The 24,889-nt window shown below is 35.4% G+C and overlaps 1 protein-coding gene across 2 annotated transcripts in view; it reads right to left on the reverse strand.

The window, feature by feature from the left end:
- The window catches only part of asxl2 (ASXL transcriptional regulator 2), a 291,665-nt gene that overhangs the window by 214,148 nt on the left and 52,628 nt on the right, over positions 1–24,889 (reverse strand). The window contains exon 1 of one of the 2 annotated variants that reach the window (XM_039748791.1): positions 14,412–14,569. The exons of the other annotated variant lie outside the window; for it this stretch is intronic. The gene's annotated coding sequence lies outside the window, so the exon portion shown is untranslated. Of the gene's footprint in view, positions 1–14,411; positions 14,570–24,889 lie in introns of those variants that run through there. 2 annotated transcript variants of the gene reach the window in all.

Genomic DNA, 24,889 nt, shown 5'->3' on the forward strand with positions numbered 1-24,889 from the left:
AGATTTCTATTAATTTTGTACAACTCCTATTAATAACTGTGCAAAATCTTTTAAGTATTACAGCCATTGGAGTCTGAAACTGTATTACAATTTTTGGTACTCTGTAAAGCACTCATTGCCCACATAAAATAAAAATTGATTGACGATTGGGATATTACAACACTTGTCAAACAATTCCATCACTACAGCATGAATGGAAGACAGAGCTATCTTTGCTCCATGGTACCAGGCAATCCATTAAAAACACAGCAGACATATTATAAAAGTAAATGTGTGCAACATACATATACTTGGCAGTGATTAACAAACATGTACCCTGTAGTAGTAAAAAAAATAATTTGTTCCGGGTACATGGCTACAAGCATTCAGTAGCTACAACAGATCTTCAGAACTGAAAGGACAAAGTCCTGAAGATGTCATCTTTTGGATGGTGTTCAATTTCAACTGTCTATACTCATTTTGTAACAGCCTTCTGTAATTAATTAAAATCAGATATGTTATGTTCCTTTGTGTCACTTAAGCAAAGATACATGTCTTATTAGGAGATTCTAAAATAATCTACCTGCAGATCAGGCATTTATTTCTTTAAGCTGCACTTTTTAGCATGCAAGGGAAGAAAAAAGCTCAAAATCTAAAAAAAGCAGCTGTTGTAGTGTTTACAGTAAAACAAAATCAGAACTCCTGAATACATTCTCAAGTTTCAAGTAACAGTTAACACTCTAGTAATATTGAAGGAGTGATTTACAGATGTGTTCACATTTCTGAAGGCTATTATTTAACTCTAGCAGTATTATTTTTTATAGGTCACAGGCTGTCAAGCAAGCAATAATTATGCAAACCTAAGTACAGATCATGACTGCTCGTCGTCCATAAATTTACAATGAGGAAAATGTAGCCAAAAACGACTGTCTATGATGTTCATAAAAATAATTCATTTTTTAATAAAATTCTGTCTCTTCTGTGCTTTTTAATTAATTGTTCCTAAATGAGTTCTGCATTTAGGCAATCCAGACATTCATTTAGTGAAGTTTTGGGCAAGTTCCTGTTTTTTTTTTTTTTATTAAGAGAGTGATGATTAATATAATCATCATCACTCACCATTAAACTGATTAAAATGGAAAGAAATGAACTAGGCATTAAATAAATTAAAGCTAATCAATAATCTATTAGAAATATTTTCCTGAAAAGCTACATTTTGCATTAAATAAAAATGCTGCATCTACAGTATTGCAGCAGAGCAGAGAACCTTATACCATTTCCCACTTCTCAAAGATTAAAAATAAAGCATACAAATTAGATAAAAAATACTGAAAGCATAGGTACAATGAAAATGAAAGATACAAGAAAACACATGTTGTACCACTAGGGCTATTTGCTACCAAAGCACTCTTCTTTCAAGTCTCTCTTTTTCTGTCTTTCTCTCAAGATCCTAGGCTCTCTTCCTCTTCCAAAAACTTCCGCCAGTTTTGCCCATAAATTTCCACCCTACGTCAGACTCATTAATGTCTGGCCTAAGACAAGGTGCAAGATTTCCAAAAGCAGCTTGCCAGCTGTCCATATTCTTAAAATGGGACTGTAGTGTGTGTTCGCTAAGAATTTGTGCAGGAAAGAATTAGAGGAGGGAATAAAGGGAAAGAATGAAAATGCTAGTACTTTTATATTTAGCAAAGCTGAAATGCCTCAATGAATTATTTAATATTTATTATTGATTAAATCTCATGATCAATAGTGATGCATCAATAAAATAACTGAATGTGATAATAAATTTAACAGCAGAGTTGTACAAGTAGCATTACTATGTACAGTACAAAACTACACATAGCATGTGTCCTGAACAGAAGCAGACAGTAATTTACAGTATACTGTATACAGTAGCTTCCAGAGAGAATATATACAGCCACAAGGCCATTTCCTTATTAATATTACCTTCTTTTCTTAATACCCATTGATTTAGCTTTCACTCTAAAGTAAACCAAACAAATTTTAAACCTGCTTATTAGTCAAATGCCTACTTTGTTTAAAAATTATTTTCCTATAATTAACTTTATATTAGGAGTAAAAAGTACTGCACTATGTTGAGCATTATGGTAAGTCAAAAATTGGAAAACAGTGTCCCAGAGCTATAGATGAAAATGTAACATAAATAAAAACCAAATGCTAGATGTTCTGTAAGCCTCGCCGTATTTACCACCAAGTGAACAGCTCTGCTGAGGATTCACTCAGGGAGTTTCTCCCATTCCCAGTCTCCATGCTCCCAGTCAGGACAAGGCTAGTACACAAACATGGCTCATCAAAATTTTAAACTGCAAGTTCTATCACTCAGCTAGATACTGTACACCCAATGCAGGAATTACCTGGGAGCCAAAGGCAAAAATTTTAAGTACAAGGGCAGTTCCCCAAATTATCTGTAATATCTATAATAATTGAACATATATTAGTGTTGTTATTGTACTAAAACTCAGTTTTGACAGTGACAGTCCATATAATATTCCTCCTCCTCCTGTCTGCAATGGCGTTGTTCACAAAATCCACCACATTATATGACAAATGTTGTATGTACAAAAATAACACCCAAACCAGTACAACACTCCTAGCTATTGAATAGGCCAATTTACGAACAACTGAAACACACGTCACAATGACTAAAAATAGAAATGTATGCTTATAAAATAATGTGACTGTATTGCAAGGCATTTGCCAGTGGTGCTGATGATTTTGTGAAGGCATTGAAAGCATAAGAAATAGCTGCTTCCAGCACAATTCAACCTAGTGTGACATTTCTATGTATGGTAAAGTCAACATAAAGCTGAAGCTGAATTACTCAAAAACAGAAGTCAGCTTCCTTAATACCACCACTCAACTGAAAGATAACACCTTTGTAACTTCTGTTTTTCACAAACCGACAGACAGATGGACCTACCTGAGAAGTGATAGGTCCATCTTTATATTCTTGGGGTGGAAGCTATGTGAGAAGTGATAGCTTCCACCCCAAGAATATAAAAGGTACTCCATCGTTTTCAGCCAAGCAATACATTACAATCATATTGGCTGAGACCCGACTGACTAGGATAAATAGCTGCAGGAGCTTAGACAAGATTTCATCAGAAAAGGATATACTCCCAAAAAAACAAACACTCAAATAAGAAGAGCTACTGCCATACCCAGAGACAACCTTCTGGAATATAAAAACAAAGACTAAACAAACCGAACCTCCCTTGTTGTGGCCTATAACCCACATTTTGAAGCACTTCAGAAAATTATAAAAGAACTTATAGAGCCAATACTAAATAATGATGAAAACGCTGAGAGATGTATTTCCAGAACAAACACAACCCCACCGTGGAATACAGATAACCACCAAACCTGCACCAACTAACTGTCTGAAACTCCCTAAGTGAACCAACATAAATTGGCACATTTCCCTGCCTACAGAAGAGATGTAAACGTGTGCTTACATTTATGATACAGATTGTGTATTTATACCACATTGCTGATTAGAACATCACATAAAGGGATCATTTTCCTGCAGATGATCTAATGCGGTCTACCTAATTCTCTGTATGAAATGTCCAGACACTGCACTCTATGTGGGAGAAACTGGACAAACACTCTGCCAAAGAATGAACTTACACAGGTTCCACATTAATCATAGCAATAGTGATGTTCCTGTAGCAGCTCACTTCAACAGGCATGGACACTGTGAGAAGGACTTAAAAGTCATAGTGCTTATAGGCAACTTCCAACTCACAGCAAGAGAGAAAAGAACGGGTGGTTAAACTGATGCTAAAATGTAACACATTACAATATGTTTTAAATAGAGACAAGAGTTTTATGACCAGATAAGAGGACTGTTTGCATCTTTCAGATTGACATAGACAACCTGACTGCAGATCCACATTATATGGAAAAACTCATCAAAAACTTCAAACGACTTTGTTAGACAGTTATCTTATCCAAAGATCACATTGTTCTCCTCTCTTGCTAAATAAATCTTACCCTAGAGAGGTCTATTAATTTTTTACATCTAAGATGTCTCACTTAAAAGTTTTCCAATGTTGGATCTGTCATTGTGTCTATATACATGCAGGGAATTTTAGTCTCTATATTACAACTTGACTGAAGAAGGGGCCCGATTTGCCACGAAAGCTTGCATATTGTAATCTTTTTAGTTAGCCAATAAAAGGTGTCATTTTGCTTGATTGCTCATTGCATCCATAATGGCTAACACTGCACAACACACTTTGATGATGACTTCTAAATTATTTCATTTATTCAAACCAGGTTGGATATTTGTGTCATTAGCAGTCCATATACTATCTCTGGCCCACAAACATGTGTCAAGTGGTCCGAAAGATGATATTCCATGTATTACAGACAAATGACTTTTAAATTGCTCAGATGTGTCAGTATGTTATATTTATGTACTGTATAGCAAGCAGGTTGCTGTCCAATACCCATGCTACGCAATGAACTTAGTAGGTCTATGAGGAATGGCTCTAAAACTACCACATGGCATATACCATCTGAATTTATTATGGACACTAACTGTAATGTTTCATTATCCTTGACATTCATGGGTGCATTGAGTAGATTTACAATGAGCCAACAGAAATGATGAATAAGGACAAAAGGAAAATAGTATGCAAGCTTCTTTCACCTTTGCAAGCATTTACACTCACTTCTGACGGTATTCTACAGTACATTACCATAATTCGTTTAATTAGCTATAAACTACAACATTAGATATTGTACTAAATACGCATTCCATGTCAAATACCCCAGCAGAGGTCCTCAAGTTAAGTTCTGGAGGGTTCACAGTGGATGCAGGTGTTTCATCCAACACAATTTCTTAATTCAAAGCTGCTCAACTAACTGCTAAATCAACAACAACATTTATTTATATAGCACATTCTCATACAAATAGTGTAGCTCAAAGTGCTTGAGTGGATAGTGCAAAATCCGCAACAAGTTGTGCACAAGCCCGTCTTAGTCTATGGGCACTGGCCGGGGGCCCCAGTAGCATAAGGGCCCATGATGCTTCCAATGCCTCTATGTATGTTTTGCTATCAAAACAGGGGCCCCAGCACATTACTTTGCCCAAGAGCCTATGATGCTGTTAAGGCGGCCCTAGATTGTGCTTCATTTTAGTTACCTTGCAAGCTAAATTTCCCAACCCTTAATTGCTTCCTTTAGTCTTAAATACCTGTATTTCAACTTGCGTCTTCTTTTCTTAACGACCTGCCAATTAAAAATGTAATGACAAAAGAAACAGCAATTTAGTAACTCAGTGGTGCGCAAGTTCAGTCCTGGGATCCATAGTGAATACAAATGTTCATCCCAAACAACTTCATCTTTTTAATTGAATTCCTACCTTTAAAAAGTGCAACATTATTTTCCAATTTCCCAGTGTTTTGAGGTCAATTCATAAATTACAAAACTGGGTTTCCCATATTCTAATTGGAATGTAGAATGTTTACGTGTTACTTTGGGAATATTTTGCATCTTTTTAAAATCTGGCTGTTAGGATTTTCATTGTCATTATCACCATTTTCACTGTGCTTTTCCTGGTGTTCTAATTATTTAAGCTGTTATTTACTAATTATCATGCTAGCTATAAGTAGCTGCAGGCTTTCTTTCAGTATCATTTGCCCAGCTGTCTCTTCTGCTCATCATTGGTTGTTATTATTAGATTACAAGTAAGGGAGGAAAATCCACAGGAAAAAGGGAGGAAAATCCATGGGAAAAAGATGAATAAATAGGAAATTACAAAAAACGTATTTTAAACTACAGTAAAAATGCAAAGATTTCTACATTTCTTGTATGCATATAAATCTCACACTGAATGAAGAATAAAAAGACCAGTCATTTTAACAATGAGATCAATTAGAAGTAATATGAGTTAGTGATGGTGAAACTGGTTGGAATAAAAACCTGCAACCACAGTAGACCCTCAGGACTGAACAAGAGAAAACATTTATCTCATGGTGAAGTATCTGGTTTACAAAATAAAGGACTGGCATTAATCTGCTCTAGTTCACAAATCATTTGGATGATACTCTTGGGAAAGATAAATATACAATGTAAGAATGACACTGCAGAAGCACCAGCAACCATATAGGGGTTAGGAGCACACATTGATACAGCGCATTGCCACACCCACCACACAACAAACCAACTCAGGATCCAGATTAGGACCCAAGTGCTGCCATGCAGTGGGCGATACCTCAGCACCACACTAGTTCAGATGGAGTAGAATCAGTGTGAGGTTTTTTATGGTGGCTGGAGTGCCAGTTCTGCCACCAATCCCCAAATTTTTCCCTGCAGGTTGGAGGGCCCACCAGAAAATGAACTAACAAACTCCATTATCATCAAGTATTAGCTTTTAATTCACAAATTTAATTGTAACAAAAATATGCCCCACTGCAGACCTCCCGCACCAAACTTAAGGACCCATGTATTACAGTAACAACTTTTACTTCTGTTTTGTCCTTTCTGCTCAGCTCCTGTTTGCTTATCGTGATCACCACCTGTTTTCTGATAAATCTTCAAAGTTCCCCCTCTCCAGTCCATTCATTATTGGTCAATAGGCAGGTCTCTCTTTCAAATTCACTTTGACACCAGCCTGAAGAACCCACCTATGGCCATTGCCATCCTTTAATTCTATATGTCTAATGACATACTCTGTGACAATGCTGTCAGGCTATCTGTTGTTATACCATCTTAATGGCTAAGAGGTTCATATGGATCAGGACTAAAACACAGGGCTTTGAAATGTCAATCCAGCAAATTTGGATTAGCATAATCCTGCTTTTTACAAAAATACTTTCGTAAAATAATTGTGGAAATGTGAAGTTATGTAAACAAGTTACTGTTAGACAGTTAGTAGACGGGTACATCATTGACTTTAGTGTATTTGTCCATGTTCTGAAACTTTTTTATTTTTTACAAACTTATATAAAGTACATTTTCTTTGATAGCATCAATGCATTTCTTGTTGTTTATCTTTTTGCAATGGAATGTATGTGCCACTTTTTTTTTTTCTGCTATTGATAAGACTAAATAGAGGCTATTGTGAGAAATTAATATATCATATTTTGGAAAAAAAGTCCCATGTTTATAAAATAGAACTTGATTTCAGTCCGTGGAAGCAAAAATGTCCTACCCTGAGAAGACCATTTAGCCAGCAGGTGATCTGGCTGCTGACTAGTGAAAGCATTTCTCAGATTTGTTGTGCAAGCCAAAAAGTTACACTGAATTAAGAAAAAAAAAAAAAAGTTCTTAAATTGACACTTAAAGCAAACAAGATACACAAAAGAAACAACCCATTTTTAAATGTTCACATTTAGATTCTAGTCACCTCCACTTTAAAATGCAAGAACAGGCTAAAGTATTTTTTTTTTAATTTATAAGAAATTATTAATTTTAGAACCACAAATTTATGTGGCAAATTCATATATTCCATGACTGAGAAGAAATAACTTCTACTTGAAAAATACTGAAGTTATCCATTAATTTGCAATAAAATGGAAAAATGCAAATATAGTTAATGCTTTCTCAAGGTATTATATTTATAATAGATTGCCTCACCTCTCAAATCTGTAATCTTGCATTTAGCTTGTAAAACAAATGAAAAGTAAACCTGTAATCTTAAGAACACATGTTTCCTAAATAGCTCTTACAATGCTTCTTACACTGACAATTATTTATATTTATCTACCATCCATTCACTTCCTGAATCCATTTTGTTTGCATCAATACGAGTCAGAATTTCAGGTGCAAATCAGTAACCAGCCCTGGATGGGAATGTCAGCCCATCACAGAACTACTCATTTGTATGCTTGCCAATGTAACGTGTATATTATTAGGGTTGTGGAAGAAAATTAGAGCATTTGATGAATGCCCAGACAGACAATAGGAGAGCAAATAGGCACTGTGAGGCAACAGGATTAACTAAACTTCTTCAACCCTGAGCCCACTTGTCAGTGATTTAAAAAATGGTAAACATAAAAAAGGATCAATCTAAATGGAATGAACAACCTTCAGTCATTATTAACTGCTCGTTTCTGGTCTTGTATTTTCATTATGACAAAACAGGATGTGGCCTGTCAAGAAAAAAATGTTTCTTCGTTTACTAGATAACAATGTTTTTTGGTTTTTTTTAATGTAACTATGACTGATAAAAAAACAACACAAAAGGTTACAAGTATTTCCTGGTAGATTTTCAATGTGAATAAATAAAATTAGCAACAGCAACAATGTATCTTCAGATTCTCTTGCACATAACCTACTGCTTATATAATGCAGTTCAATTGTGGTGCTACATTTCAATGAGTTTAGAATAGATATTTCATAATCCTATTCATGTCTTTGATCACATATCAAACAATTTTTAATTAATGATCATTTGAAATAAAGTTGTATTTTAAAAAAATGAATATATAAAAATAAGGTCCTTCCATGAAAACCCTAAATACAAAGAGGACTGTTTGACTTATGTTAGGTAGATTGCCCAGAGGGGACTGGGCGGTCTCTTGGTCTGGAATCCCTACTGATTTTATTTTTTTTCTCCAGCCGTCTGGAGTTTTTTTTTTTGTTTTTTCTGTCCACCCTGGCCATCGGACCTTACTCTTATTCTATGTTAATTAATGTTGACTTATGTTTATTTTTTATTGTGTCTTCTATTTTTCTATTCATTTTGTAAAGCACTTTGAGCTACATTTTTTGTATGAATATGTGCTATATAAATAAATGTTGATTGATTGATTGATTGAAGTTAGTGTTATTTATAAAATGACATATACTCTGCAATATTTCACAAAAATTACTTCTGTCAAAGCATATCCTCTAATATTCTTTCCATCTTCAACATATTTTCATCATGGTTTTTTTTCTAATAAATAGAAACATTTCAATGATAATGCACAACTCACTTAACATAACAAGGTGTCCCACTAAAGATGAGTAAGCTCTCTGTTAACCACTTTCTCAAATGACAAAGACATGACACTATTAGATTTCTAAACTCACCTATATACAATGGGTAGATGATCTCACGAGGAACTCCTGTCTTGGCAGTTTAGAAAAAAATATGCTGCTGCAGACTACTCATTTGCTATGTATTGCTCATCTAATATGAAATAATCAAGATGAAGAGGTACAACATACTGTACTATGACAGACTGTGAAACTGTACAGCTGAAATTAAGGAATAAAAAAATTTAGATAGAAATTAAACTTGTAAAGAATTATTAGGATAACATTATTTACTGAAAAGTTTTATTTACAAAAATAATATATTTTATGTTATGTCCTTAAGGCTTTACTAGTACACAAAATGTAATGAAAATGTATTTAACTAAATATTACAGGACTATTAAAAAACACCTCTTGGCTGTAAATGTTATATGGGCAACACTTTAGGTACTGCAAAAATGCATCTTTTACTCTTATGTAACAAGACATTAAAAAGGCTTCTTTTGGTGTTCATCACACTTTCGAAGCATCACTAAACTTGCTATTCACCTGTGCAAAGTGTTCTACTAAAATGACTTCACTTTGGAAGAGGTGGCTTATGTGAGACATGTGTTACTTGATATTGCATACTGCAATATATGGCCTGTGAATCCTACATATTCATAGGTAATTTTACCAGCATATCAGATACCACACTGCCCAGGTATGAGTAGCCACTTTACTGATGCTTTGCAAGTGTTCTGAATACCACAAGAAGCCGTTGTTAAGGTCTTGTTATGTAACAGTTAATGAGTAATAAATGCATTTTTTGTAGTATGTAAACTAAACTAAACTGTTACCATTAGATATTTTATTTAATGTTACCCAATGTTTTGTGGTCATTGTTTTAGCAGAAGTGGGAACGTGCAAGTCAGTATGTTTTACAAAATGAGTTGACAATTCATTCTTACTGATTTCCCACTAGTCAGTGGAAACTACATAGATAAGTATTTGTTGGCTGTATCAACAAGATCTCAAGGACACATTTAACATAATAATCATGCAGGGAAACTCTGAGTTCAGAATAAGAATAGCAGTTCCTGAATATATTAAAGTGACAAAGGGAGAACTGCAACCAATAAGGCGAAGAGGAGAATGGAACACTTTTGTACAAACCACTGATGATTAAAAAAGGAAACATCCCATTAGAAGTGTGAGGTGGTGATGAATAATGTTTAAAAAAGACAACCAAAGAAAGTTAGACTAAATGAGAAAAAAGCTTAAGATGTGACCAGTTACAATTCAATTCTTGTTATTTCTTATTATATTTATCACTGTTAGAAATGTGTAAGTCAAAGAGCTTTAAACAGATGTGTTGAGAAGCGAAACACTGTCAGACAAACTCTTGATTGAATGCATAGAGCATTATGAACATGGCGGTATCCCTGTTTTGTTCTACTTTAAAATAAAAATAAACTTTCTAGAAATTAAGGTCTATATAATAATGGTCTATGTGGTAGAGTTGACAAAAATATATTTCTGCATTTTTTTTTCTTTCAAGGAGTAGGTACAGTTTATGACCAAGATCAGCATGGTAGTGCAACGCTTAGCTTCACTGAGCCAGTGACAGGGTTACTGTCCACATCTAATTCTTCAGGTATCCATTCTTTTTTTTTCTTGATACTCGAGCTTTCCTCATACATCCCAAAGATATATGAAATGGCCCAATGTCTGTGTGTGTACATCTGTACATGTATATGTGCAGAATAAATGGGCACAGAATGATAGATTGGTGCTCCATCCACAGTTTATTTCTGTATTGAACCCTGTACTGCAGAGATAGACTTTGTGCCCTTGGGGTGCAAAATCACAGGCACCTCCTCAAATCAAAAGCCCATTGACCTGGATCAGCTCACAAAGCTGAGAGATTGTGCACCATACAGGTTGCCTCTGACCCCGGGTGAGTGGAGTAAAGCAGAGCTGAGCAGCGTGTTTGAATGGACAAAGCAGCTGGAAACAACAGTCTCCGTTTATACCCAGGATTGTTACAACATGTTTAAAATAGTCTATATAAAAGACCTGCGGTGGGCTGGCACCCTGCCCGGGGTTTGTTTCCTGCCTTACGCCTTGTGTTGCCTGGGATTGGCTCCAGCAGACCCCCATGACCCTGTAGTTGGGATATAGCAGGTTGGATAATGGATGAATGGATATATAAAAGACTGTAAGTGTAATAACTCTTGAATAAGATGTGTCAAAGCACTTGAAAATATATAACTGGTTTTCTAACCATCTCAGCTTAAAACCCATTTTTATTAAGAGCTGTACCACATGTAAAGTACAACTTGCTGAAGTATTATTGACCAAGAGTTCTTTCCAAAAGATTGTCAGCTTATAAGACTTTAATATAATAGGTTTTGTAATCACGATTCCTTTGATGCCTTTATCCTGGTGACTTTGTGGGGAAAATATTATTATCTTTTTGGTTAAGTCTCTAGTGAAAGAATGAAGTCACTTAGATAGAGCTCCTTCCAGAGGAATAGCAAAAGGACCAGTTAATAAGTTATTTTCTATTTTCACTCTCTTCCTCATGCTTATTGATATAAGGATATAATGTGAGAAACATGGCTCAGTTCAGGACGTCTCTACTGATCAGTTCAAACAAGTAAGTGTTTTCAGCCAATATGTTTGTTATCTAATAGTCAATTGTTTAACATTATTAGTGCTTATCATTTCAACAGGAATGAGTCCAAAAGTATTTAAGGAATCTACCGGAAGCCTGCAGAGGTTAATTATCAGGGATTCCATGACTGATAAGAATGCACTTTAAATGTGATTATGTATTTATCACAGCATAAAGGAAAGCACTAAAGCTTTCATTACTCAGAGAATAAGATATGTGACCAAACATTACACAAATTACACCGTAATCCTCACCTAGTCCTTATTTTTGAAAATGCTGCATATTTCAAGAAACTGCATAGTGCAGGGGTTTGTGCTGCTGCCTCATATCCCCAAGAGTCTAAATCCCGGTATGGATATTGTGGCCAGTTTACCCATTCTCAATACCCATTCATTTTTTTTTCCAGGTAACTCTGCAATCCTAAATTGCATGGATTAACCTGTCGGTGTTCCAACTGTAAAATTAATATAAACAATGGCATTTTGTAAAAAAAAAAAAAAAACAGTACAAAAAGGGTGTTTCCTAGAATTTCTAGATAGGAATAGCTAACAGCATTGAGAATGCCATACTTAATGAAACATTGTAACTTCATAAGAGAAGCAAACCCCAAACCTAATTTTAATCAGTTCAGAAAATCCAATAAATTTAAGAAAATAATGTTTCTAGTAAAATGAGACATTGATTTTAGTTGTCAGATTTTTACAGATGTGACATTCTCTGACTCTTCTGCACACGGAAGATGTTTACTCCCGCAAATTCTTTTAAAGAATTCTTTTTTCAGATACATACCCACAAATGAATAAGAAGAACTGAATTGTGTAATGTAGGAATGGACACAGTGAAGTGAAAGCGCATACCATCCTGACTGTCTGTGCTCTATAATCACAAATCAACCAGTATCCAGTGGAAAAGATCGGTTTTAAGAAGAAAAATAATTTGTATAGCACGTAATGATTCACAATCACAATTTTAAAGATGAAATTGAAGCAGAAAATGGTAAAACATAACCTTCAATGTAATATGGTAACAACTAAGAACAACGAGGAACCAAATTTAATGAACAAATATATTGCATGACAATCTACTACAGCATGGCAAAAGCAGACAGCTAAATATGTTCACTGGTGATTTGGACTGATTGTTCCATTTTTGATTTACTATTATTGCTAAGTCATCATCTGAAATCTTAGATCATGAATATCACTTGATTAAACTTGACAGTGCAACGAATTCTGCTGCTGCCTCACACCTCCAGGTTCCTCAAGTCAAATCTGCATGTGGTCACTGCCTATGTGCATTGTCTTCATGTCTGCACTGGTTATTCTCTAATTGAACTGGTCCAGCCCAACAACTTCCTTCAAAATGACACAACTGAGGCTAATTACGCAAGTGTGCCCTGCAACAACCTGGTAGTTCCAGTTGTCAAAGACAGTGTAACAAGGATGTTCTGGATATTAACTTCTACTATATGATTTCTTAAAGACTTAAGTATATGTAAAGCACATATAAAATCTGCACTATAACTTAATTAGTAATTTTCTCTGCTGGCAATTGAGAAGAGAAAAAAATGTAAATAATCTTCAGTGTTCAAAAGTCTATCAATTAACTTGTTCAAACAAGTATACCTCCAAAAGCACACTTTCCCTGTAGCTATGGCCATGGCAGTTCTTCTCCATGTTACAATAAACATTTTCTATGGGCATAAACAATCAGAAGACCAAATTGCTTCTACCAAAAATAATTGTGTACAAGAAAGGCGTTATCCATGTCCAATGCTGTACAACTCATAGGGTCCAAATATAGTTTGTAGAAAATAGAAAAATCTAATCTAAAAAAATCATTTTAATCTAAATAAATATTAGAGTCACTTATTGTGGTAGATAGGTCCTAATCAGTACCACTTTTATCAACAATATCATTTTCATATCACCAAACAATTTATTGACAACATGATGGCACAGTGGGACATTGCTGAATCTCAGATTTATCATTATGGGTATGAATCCCAAACCCAGATGTTGTATTTTCTCCCCATGCTTGCATGGTTCTTCCTCCAGGTACTTTGGAAATGCTAAATAACATACCTAGAAAATGTTTAGGAATGTGGGAATGGACCTTGTCATGGACTGGTATGCTATATGGGGCTGTTGCTTGCCTTGTGCTCGGTATTCCCAGGGTGGGATCTGGCCCCTATGACTCCGAATTGAAATAAGTAGGTTTGAGAATGTTGTGCAGCCTTAAAATACAAAATAAGAGAATGTAAGCTTGTGTTCCGTTTCCTTGTGTCTGGTGTGTAACTATTATCAGGAGCTATCTTTCATGAACATTGACATTTATATATATATATATATATATATATATATATATATATATATATATATATATATATATATATATATATATATATATATATATATATATATATATATATATATATATATATATATATAATGTACACAGCTATAATCCAGCAAATTAAAGGATCAAGAAAATGAAAGCTTTTTATTAATAACAACAAATGTGTAATTTCTAAATCAAACATTACATCACATAGTAACATGCGAGAGTTTAAAGAACTATTTTAGATATAAAAACAATACTGTAAGCCAAAACACAAAGGAAAAATTTGCTTCATTACAAAAAAAACAAAGAGTCAGATGCAAGCACTAATCTACTAATCTCTGCATTCAGGATTTGAAAATAAAAAAGTCTTTCCTCCTTACAAAACTGGCTGCATTAAAGGATTTGAAAAATCGGAAGCAAAACAGTGACTACTTACCCTCGTGAAGACCTTGAGACAATCGCTGCATTGAACAGATGCCTATTTCTCCCTTTTCTTTTCAGCTGGTTGAGACCTAGGCCCAGATAGTGTCTCTGAATCTACACAGGTATGTGCTTGAATACTAAGATGTTTAAAGGACTGGAAACAACTGTAGTAATGGCTGCTGTAGTTTCAGATGTAATAGTAGCTTAACTAAAGCAGTGGGAAAATGTTTTTTCACAAGCCTGGAGCAAAACAAACCGGCACTGCAGAGTTGGTGAGCACTTTGCTTTTGTTAAGCATTCGGTAGTTTGCATGCCATTGCAAAATTAGCTGGCATCACTCCAGATACTAGTTTTTGAATGTTTATGTGCAAAAAATTAAAAAGCAAAACAGCAGCACTGTACACAGGTAATGCTCTAAAGTGTGTATTCATAAAAAATAGTTTCACCTACCCCAAATTCATGATAATCAACAAGATGAGACTGATTAAATATTATAGTAAGAGGAAGAAATTAATATTACAGTAAAACCCCAGCTATTATGATTGTTGATTAGGCATCACCACAGTCAACATATACATCAGGTTATGAGACAACACATCTAGAAGATAGATAAGGTAGTAAAACCACAGGAACCTGAAACTCAGGATGATACTGTACAAATGGAATTTCCATTCAGCTACAGATTTAAATAAGTTAAGCACTTAACCGCTAGAATATTTTTATTTTTTATCTATTGTTTAGAGAATAAAAAAGCTATTTACAATTACTTGTTTCTTTTTTTTTCAAAAATCTTCCAAAAGTTGTGTTGACTATTTTAAAGATTTTATGACATGTTTCAGTGAACTTACTGTATTACTATTACTATAGATTTGAAAATATGGCTACATTTGAAAATTCTACAAGAACTGAATATGTACTGTAAATCAATGTTTTATAAATGGAGATCGTTTTTGGAGCCTTTATTATCTTGTAATCAAGGATACATACATTAGACAACAAACTGCTTATAAACACTTTTTTATTGAAATAATGAAATGTAAGCAAGGCAAATCAAACTTTGTCTAGTGATAAATGTTTATGGCCACACAAAATCTCTGTTAGTGACATATGATTATCCATCTTTTAACTTTAATATCTATTCATTTATGAAAAACCTATTGTCATAATGAAAAGTAATTCGTGAATTTCAGTTCTTTAATGTCTGCCAAAAGGGAAGTGACCTTGCAATAGCAGAACTGCCTACTAAAGACTGAGTGAAATACAGGATAGAAAAAAGTAACTCACTATTTTAAACTACAAGAGAAGACACATATGGCCATCAGATTTTTAGATTAACTTATTTCATCAGTGTGTGTGTCATGCTTCTGTCTTTCCTTGACTTTTCCTAAATTGCTGTACAGCAAATGCCCATTGTGTTGTAAATCACAAAATCTACTCAGAAAATGTGACTAATGATATTTTTATTTTATTTTTTCTTTACTAAAGATCCTCTGTTCCCTCTGTCCTGAGTCACACTTAGAATAAATGACATTGTTTCACTACACATGATGAAGGCAATAATAGACATATCTGAAAAACTCTTGGCACTCCAGCTATTTCAATTAGGTAAAAAAAACTAGTATAAATGTACTTCAAATGGCATCACAATGTTTTTCAGAGAACCTGAAATACAAAATACACAGCCAGCATCAACTTGAAATGAAGAAAGTAGAACACATGAGTAGAAAACACAGTACTGGAAGATGGCTCACTCTGAAGCATTTTCACAAACATGGTAGACCCCACAATGCATGCAAACGATATAAAAAACAGTCAGCTTTCTTTGCTTGTGGTTCATGTCATGAAGATGCTGGTACAATAATGAAGTTGGAAGAACCAATGGAATGGGGAACTTGGTCATGAATGAGGCACTGTTTTAGGGAGAAAAAAAGCATAAGATTTGAGTACACATCTGCCATCAAACCATTATATATGTGAATCAGTACATGCACCAGCATTTCTATTGAGCTGTACTTCGATCAAATTATATTTTTTCTTGAATGTGTTAGCATATTCATGTAACACGTGTTGTAAGGAAGTACAGAATATAACCATTGATGAACAGTTATTATAGATGGTATGTTTATACCCATTCACACACTGTTAGTCAAGCAAACCTGCCATGACTGGCATCACATTTTATACAGATGTTGAGGTAAATATCAAATATATACTAAAATCTATTCCCAATTTAGAGAAAGATACCACCAGAGAAAGATAGTCTGTGATGGTGGTGATGTGTTTCGTTAAACCTTTCAGCAATACCAAAAATGTCACTGCTAAAAAAATATTTTCACATCTTTTCATGCTAAAAAGCCAAGCCTGTTCAGTATAATGAACAAAATGAGACCAGAGATGTGACCATGCCCCCTTAAAAGGCAACACAAGAAGGACGAAGCAGCAGCAAATGAGAAAGAACAGGTAGTGCCGGGTAAGGCGATGCACATGGAACAAAAAGTACTGCACATAGGGCTACTTTCCATGGCAACTGAGGTACATGCCAAAAAGAAAGGCGTGTCCCATACCAAACTGTAAACAAAATGAAGCAGGAGCTTCTACCCCACTGAAAGATAACAGAAGAGTTTAACAAAGAGACAGAGACCAATAAAGTGCAGAGGTAGTGTCGTGTGAGAAAAATTCACATGCAGAAAAACAAAAGTGAATGAAGTCCTTTGTCTGGGAGCTGCTCAAAGGTTCTAAAATGAATGACGACTGCTGATGTGAATTGTTCAATTATCCGTCCACCATGCCACTTGCAATTTTACATACTTATTTTGTGAAATATGTAAGTATGCATGTAATTTTTATAAACTATTTACATAGAAACATACTAATTTCTACTTCATTTATTATTTTATGTTTCTAGTTGATTAAAGTGTTGATTTGCTTTTTTCTATTAAATCCTAAAGCAGTCTTTTTCTGCATCAGCAGCTTAACTTTGGAAAGCCAGCCATGTTACAACATTCCTTTCGCATTTTATTCACTCTCATTAGAACACCATAGTGCCAGGTAGAAGATGCACATTGGAGTACAGAGTCACTGTTTTATATGCAGAGGCTACAGAAAAATGCCACGAATTTCTACCAGCTACTGATGCAGACTGTTTTGTATTAAGCATACATGCTACTTCCTGAAAGTTCTTGCACCCCATTTATTATTTAATCGTTTTCAATTTCTTTTGTGCACAAATGATAATAACTGTTCAATCCTGAATAAATGTGTTTGTACCATTTCTGGATAGCGCTGACTAGCATAACAAATACAATTTATAGTATGTACAGTATTTTTAATATATGTTTAAACAACTGTAGAGTGTCCTTAGAAAATGATGGCTTTTGTACTTTATGTAGCTTCCTAAGGAAAAAAAAACCTCTCAACGTAATCTAATAGAAATTCAGGTCATAAAACTATTTGAGAGCTGATAAAAAAGCTGGACAATTTATAGATTGAAATTTGTTATTTTAAATAAACAGAAATTAATGCTGATGGCATCAACAGGAAGTTCCTCTACAATTGTGTTAAGGCTTGACATGCATAAAACAAAAGCAAAAGAGCAGCAGCAGCTTCCTACCATAACTAACAGATAAAGAAAGGAATTTAATTTTTGCTGCAATAATTTTGCAGCAAATACTTTTACAAACTTTAAAAAACAAAAATATATTAAAAAAAAGTTCTTGAATTATTTAATGTTTTGATCAAAAATTACTATCTATGAAGTCCTTTTTTTAACTTAAGCTTACATACATTTCAAATTCAAGTGGTTTTACTTGAGGCAACACAACGGTGCAAAAATTACTGCACTTCTTCCGGAGACGGGCCTGAGCAAGTCTGCATGTTCTCTCCATATCTGCAAGGTTTTCCTCGTAAAACCCCAAAGTCAAGTAGGTTGGATTGAAGGGTCAATCTAAACTGTCCCAAAATAGGAGTGAATGAGCCCTGTAACGGAACTGCCTTCCATTCTAGATAGGTTTCTGCTTTAATGCTACTGTCACCACATTCCAACCCTTTATTATAATAACCACATTCATACAATAAATATTATATTGCCATAAAATAATTCTGTAAGGACAAAGATAACAGTTCAAACAACATTGTGATGGTACACTTGACTCACTCTTCCCTGGAGCCCAGACACAATTTGACGTACACAGTAAAAATTCCAGATACGACATATGAATACCACTCTGCTCTCACAAATTGTACTGGTCATCCTGTGCATATTTGGGACTAGAGTACATTAAAAGACTCAAATTGGAGTCAATATGACTTGATTTTTGTCATGTATTTATAATATAAACTGTTCAAGGAAACAGTGAAAGGAATCACATACAGTAAGACACTTTACTTTACACTTTGTACTGAAATAAACAAGAACATACGGTATGTACAATTTAAGTACTGTAGAGCAATTTAAGCTAGCTACATGCACCCTTTGAACTTCCTGAACATCCCTTAGACTGGGTGTAATTTAGAACGTACATAACCAATACTAATGCTGAATACCTGAAGTAACCAGAGACAAATTCATGTGTGAGATTTGCACTGTTGAATAAATACAGTATGCAAAAGGCATTTAATAATAACAAACCACACACCAAATAATTAAACCAAGTACATTATAAGAATTATGCTAGTACACAGCAGCAATTATTTATATACATTTAAGTACTTGAGCTTTAAAAGGCAAAATGTGGATTTAGTTACCTGTTGTAAACACTAAAAAAAGCAAAGGCAAAGACAATCAGGATTTAATTTATTTCTGTAAAGAGCGTGCACATTATTTGACCTGATTAGACAGATCTTTTGTTGTAAACATTTCAGAACATTATGAATATGAATGCTGTACAGATATTCAGCTAAATACACACCATTATCAGACTGTTGATTTAATGAACCCTTTACTAGCCTCCGGCACTCTTGTAATACTTTAGGTCAACAGATTAGGAAATCAAATTATTTCCAGCAGCCTGTCAAGGGTTGATTCCCACCATGTGCTTCTGGGATTGGCATTGGCTCTTTGCAGCCCTAACCTAGATAAGTGGACTAGAAAATTGATGAATGGATCATTTCAGCTATGTTATGTAGTACCTTTCTTATCAGGGGTAACAAAGCAACCGTGAATTCCTGCTGCCAGCTGAAACAAATCTGAGTGGTTTGTGATTATTCATGTTTTATTACCTTTACATTTATGTAAAGTTCATTGTGTGAAAGGCCTGAAGATACTTTTAAAAGAATAAGTGAATACTTTTTTCTATCCTTGATTTAAGATGTCATTTTATTACTAAACCTGCAAATCCCAAACCATACTAGTGGTAAATCATATTGGGTACTTAAAATGTCATTAGAAATGAATAATGGCAAACTGTGAATATTTGTAAAGCCAACACCAGGAATTTCTTGCAGAACATATGAAGATCTGAAGGAGAATAGTACATTGTTTCTCAGCATCTTTAAACCAATCCATGACTTAAGTTAATAAATGATTATCATACTGAAAAATAACTTTGACCAAACTTTTGCGAGAGAAACATGTTTCTCTAGTGTACATGATGTCGTTAAGTAATACAAAGTGTCCTCTTAGCTAAACTGCAAGCAATATTATGGGAGGAGCAAATTAAACAAATCGTTTTACTCTGTGAAAATTACACTTCTTTCGCTTCCCGGGTCGTTCCTGCGTGGAATTTGCATGTTCTCCCCGTGTCTGCGTGGGTTTCCCCCGGGTGCTCCGGTTTTCTCCCACAGTCCAAAGACACGCAGGTTAGGTGCATTGGCGATCCTAAATTGTCCCTAGTGTGTGCTTGGTGTGTGTGTGCCCTGCGATGGGCTGGCATCCTGCCCTGGATTTATTCCTGCCTTGCGCCCCGAGTTGGGTGGGATTGGCTCCAGCAGACCTCCGTGACCCTGTAGTTAGGATATAGCGAGTTGGACAATGGATGGATGGAAATTACACTTCTTTAAAAGTACCTGAATCGTGAACAGACTGAATTGTTTTCAGGCTATATTGGTCAATAAAATAAATAACTTACAAATCAATTTGACAATAAAATATGCAGGTATTGTTTCAAAAACAGAGGACTACTGTAATAACAGAACCATCTGCACAGCATTCCTTGCACAGAAGAAGTCAGTTGGAAAATCTATGTGAATATCAATGCAGCCTGGAAGCAATGTCCACTTCTGCATGTGTAATCTCACTTTATCTGTAGGTTTAGTGGGTGATTATTTTCACATGTACAGAGTACACTAAAATTCTTAGTTTCAAGTAGTAATCAAAAAATAACATCTAGCCACGATACCTTGTCACAATTACTAAGTACAACAATTAGAGTACTCCTTCCTGTTTGTAAGGCAGGGGTTCTTAAAAGTCTGGTCCATGTCTTCTTTCTTATTAAAACCTTGTTGTTGATAAGACAATATTAAATGGGTCTGAGGCACTCACCACAGAGTACATTGTCTGACTTTATTCCAAGTGATAACAGGTTTTACTTCTGCACTACTTGTTTCCACAGTGATCCTGTATGGCTGTAATGATTGCTTCCTCTCTTTAACTCTTTAGAAGTTTCTTCAAACTCACCATCTCTCTCCCTGCTGACTTCACTCTTCCACTACATGGGGTTTCTACTTAAAATCCACCTTGACGGCCAAGCTCAGGAACCAGAAATCACTTAATTCAATGTGAACGCTAAAGCGTGCTGCTTCTGATGTATTATTTTGAGAAGTCTGTGCACCATTACATCATCTTTAAGACTTCATTACGGATTATTAAGATTTAAGACTCTGAAACCTAAAACCAGTAAGGTCTGAATGTTATTCTTATAATGCTACTTGCCTTCCAGATGAGTAGGGTTAAGCACCTGATAGGTAAGAGTTTTAAAAATGACAGTATATGCCCCCAAGACCAGAGAAAAGAATCCAGGTAAGAGGCAGACACCTGTGGGCAAGCCCAACAAAAAGGAGCCAGCATAGTTGCTTTATAGTGTAGCAGTACAAGAATAAGCTTGCAACACAGAAATAGAGGCGCAGTGCAAGTTTGACAGAGTTATGTTTGTGCTCATTTTTTGTTGTCTTTCTTAGGGCACCTTTCAAAGGTGTAACAGCGGGAATAGCACAGACACTTATATTAAGGAGGTACTTTTGAATATTCAGCCTTGTTCAGGCCTACAAACTCACTACTGGAGTAAGTGTGCCAACTCTTCCTCTTTGAACTTTAGCTTGTTACAATATTTGTCACACTTGTACTTGTAGAAGAAAAAAGAATTTTCAGTAACAAGTGGCTATTGGGGTGGCATGGTGGCACAGTGGGTAGCGCTGCTGCCTCGCAGTTAGGAGACCCGGCTCCGCTTCCTGGTCCTCCCTGTCGTGGAATTTGCATGTTCTCCCCAGGTTTCCTCCCATAGTCCACAGACATGCAGGTTAGGTGCATTGGCGATTCTAAATTGTTGCTAGTATGTGCTTGGTGTGTGGATGTGTGTGTGGGTGTGCACGCCCTGCTCTAAGGGTTTGTTTCCTGCCTTGTGCCCTGTGTTGGCTGGGATCGGCTCCAGCAGACCCCCGTGACCCTGTAGTTAGGATATTGCGGGTTGGATAATGGATGGATGGATGGATGGACGGACGTGGCTATTGGCCATAGGTGGTCCTCTGTATCTTTAACTTTAAAGAATGGTCCTCAGTCCGAAACCCTTTGAAGACCACTTTTGTAAAGTGCTTTGAATGGTGTTTGCTATAGAAGGTACTGAATAAAGCAAAGGTTATTTGTTTGACTAGGGACACAAACTTGGTGCAGTGTGAATAAATGTTCTCTATAATGCTGCGACATTACATCTAGAACTGGTTTGTGACTGATGCCACTGGATGCTATACTGGAAATAAGAGGGGTAATAAGATAAATGAATGAAAATAAGTGTGTGTGTGTGTGTGTGTGTGTAAAATGCAGTCTATTTTGAACTGCAACCAGCCTATAATTTTACGAGTAATGAGGTAAAACCCACCAATCAGACACTGGTGAAACAGGTCAATGTAGGAAACTGGCACAATATGTATATTTTGAATTACTGTTTCTGCTTTTGCTGAATTGAAGAAACTGTAAGCCATTCAACATCAAACATTCAAAGTCAGGGTGCATCTCTCATATTTATTACAGAAAAAACAAGTTAAATGTAACTTTGCGGAAGTACTACCTTAAAATACTGAATTCTTTTTGTTTTATTATGGATTCTGTTTATGTTTCATGTACTGTGCAAGAAAGCAATCCAATTAAATCTGAATTTGTGAGATAGCATGTCACATTTAAATAGAAATATCAGAATGCTTTGGGCTTGCAGCAATTTTACTCCAGTGTTTTGTTTGCTAGTTCCATGAATAATTTCTAGATCACTCTTAACCTCCTGAACTCTTTCTGAGCTGATTAATGCTGCCTGATTTAAGTGGTTAAACGTGTCCCTAATGCCCAATTGAAAAGGCTATCCAGAATTTATAATTGTCCATCAAGAAGAAAAGACAAGTTTTGTATGCTGATGGCTTCATGAAGGTTAACTTTATCCCTTCACAGATGGGATATAATGTTCTGATATTTTATTTTTATGTTGTTTAACAATCAAGAAATTTGAGAGAATGCGAAGATGTAGCTAGAATTAAATTAAACAAACTGCACTAGAGAATAACTTCTAGAGGGGAATTGAATTAATATCTAAGAGAAGTATTTTACATGGGCAGTGCCTACAAGATGGTGGCACAGTGGTGCAGGGGTTAGCTGTCCATTATCATGCATGTCTACGCATTATCTGCATGGGTACTCCATTTTTTTCTCACATCTTAAAACACATGTGATATGCTATCTAATGGCTAACTTGAATAATCCAGGACAATGGCCATTAAACCAGTGATGGTGACGATGATGATGAGGTGTTAGGCTCTGTGATCACACTATATTGACCCAATCCGTGTGTGTGTTAAATTTTAATCTGGACAGGCATGTGTCCAGGACTGGTTCCATCCTTGTGCACAATGAACCAAGGACAGAATCAAGATTCCTTTTAACAGTAGACTACAATAAGGAGGTTGAAAAAATAAGTGAATATTTACAGGCTAATAGACACAACTGCTTTGACTTGTGTTCTTGTGCATTTAAGATGCATTCAAACTACCAAAAAGTATTTGAACACTAATCCAAAAATAATATATCTGTACTCACTAATTATGTAACTTTAGAGTTGCAAAAAATGATTTTAGAACAGATGGGACAAAAGACAATACATAGCTTTAAAGGTTAATCCTGAATTTCAGCTTTGTTCTAAATGAAGATCATGTAAATGATGACAGACAGACAGACAGACAGATAGATACTTTATTAGTCCCAAGGGAAAATTCATATACTTCAGCAGCAGCATACTGATAAAGAACAATATTAAATTAAAGAGTGATAACAATGAAGGTATAACAGACAGACAATAACTTTGTATAATGTTAACGTTTACCCCCCTGGGTGGAATTGAAGAGTTGCATACTGTGGTGGAGAAATGATCTCCTCAGTCTGTCAGTGCAGCAGGACAGTGACAGCAGTCTGTCGCTGAAGCTGCTCCTCTGTCTAGAGATGATACTGTTTAGTGGATCCAGTGGATTCTCCATATTTGACAGGAGCCTGCTCAGTGCCCGTCGCTCTGGCACGGATGTCAAACTGTCCAGCTCTGTGCCTACAATGGAACCTGCCTTCCTCACCAGTTTGCCCAGGCATGAGTCATCACTCTTCTTTATACTGTCTCCTCAGCACACCACCGCATATAAGAGGGCGCTCACCACAACCGTCTGATAGAACATCTGCAGCATCTTATTGATAACACCAAAAAGCCATTTTGTTAAACAAAAAAACAATGTAGTCCTATGTTTTAAATGTCAAAGTCCATTCAGGTATATAAAACTTTTTTTCCTTTCTAGGGTCATGAGCCTCTTGGGACTGTTACACATACACACATGTCTTGCTTAAAATTAACATGCATTTCAGATGTGGGTAAATATAGGAGCTACCTTAAAAAAGAAAAAGTGGACTCAAGTTTTTGGCTTATTATAATTAATTTTTAACAGACTTTCGTATTTATGTTCACAAGTTTTTCATAACTGTCTTCCAAAGTAACAAAAATAATAATAATACAGGCAACTAGTTATTTTAAAGAACAGCTAAATAATCAGGCTGGGAAATGGATGGATGGATGTATTCCCTAGTGTTTATAATTACATTTATGCAAAGGCTAATTTTTCATTGATTCCTACCAAGCTAAAGGTCTCAAGGACCAATGTCTATCCTGGGATGAACAAGTGCAAGGAAAGCAGCATCTATGGATGGATTACCAGTTCGTTACAAGGGTACACATACATGCAATGATCACATTTAGAACTGAGCCAACTATTCCTTTACTTGACTACTTCTTGTTTCTATTTGGAATAGTGGAATTACACTAG

Source organism: Polypterus senegalus, chromosome 3 (assembly GCF_016835505.1).
Source record: "Polypterus senegalus isolate Bchr_013 chromosome 3, ASM1683550v1, whole genome shotgun sequence".
Taxonomy (NCBI): Eukaryota; Metazoa; Chordata; class Cladistia; order Polypteriformes; family Polypteridae; genus Polypterus; species Polypterus senegalus.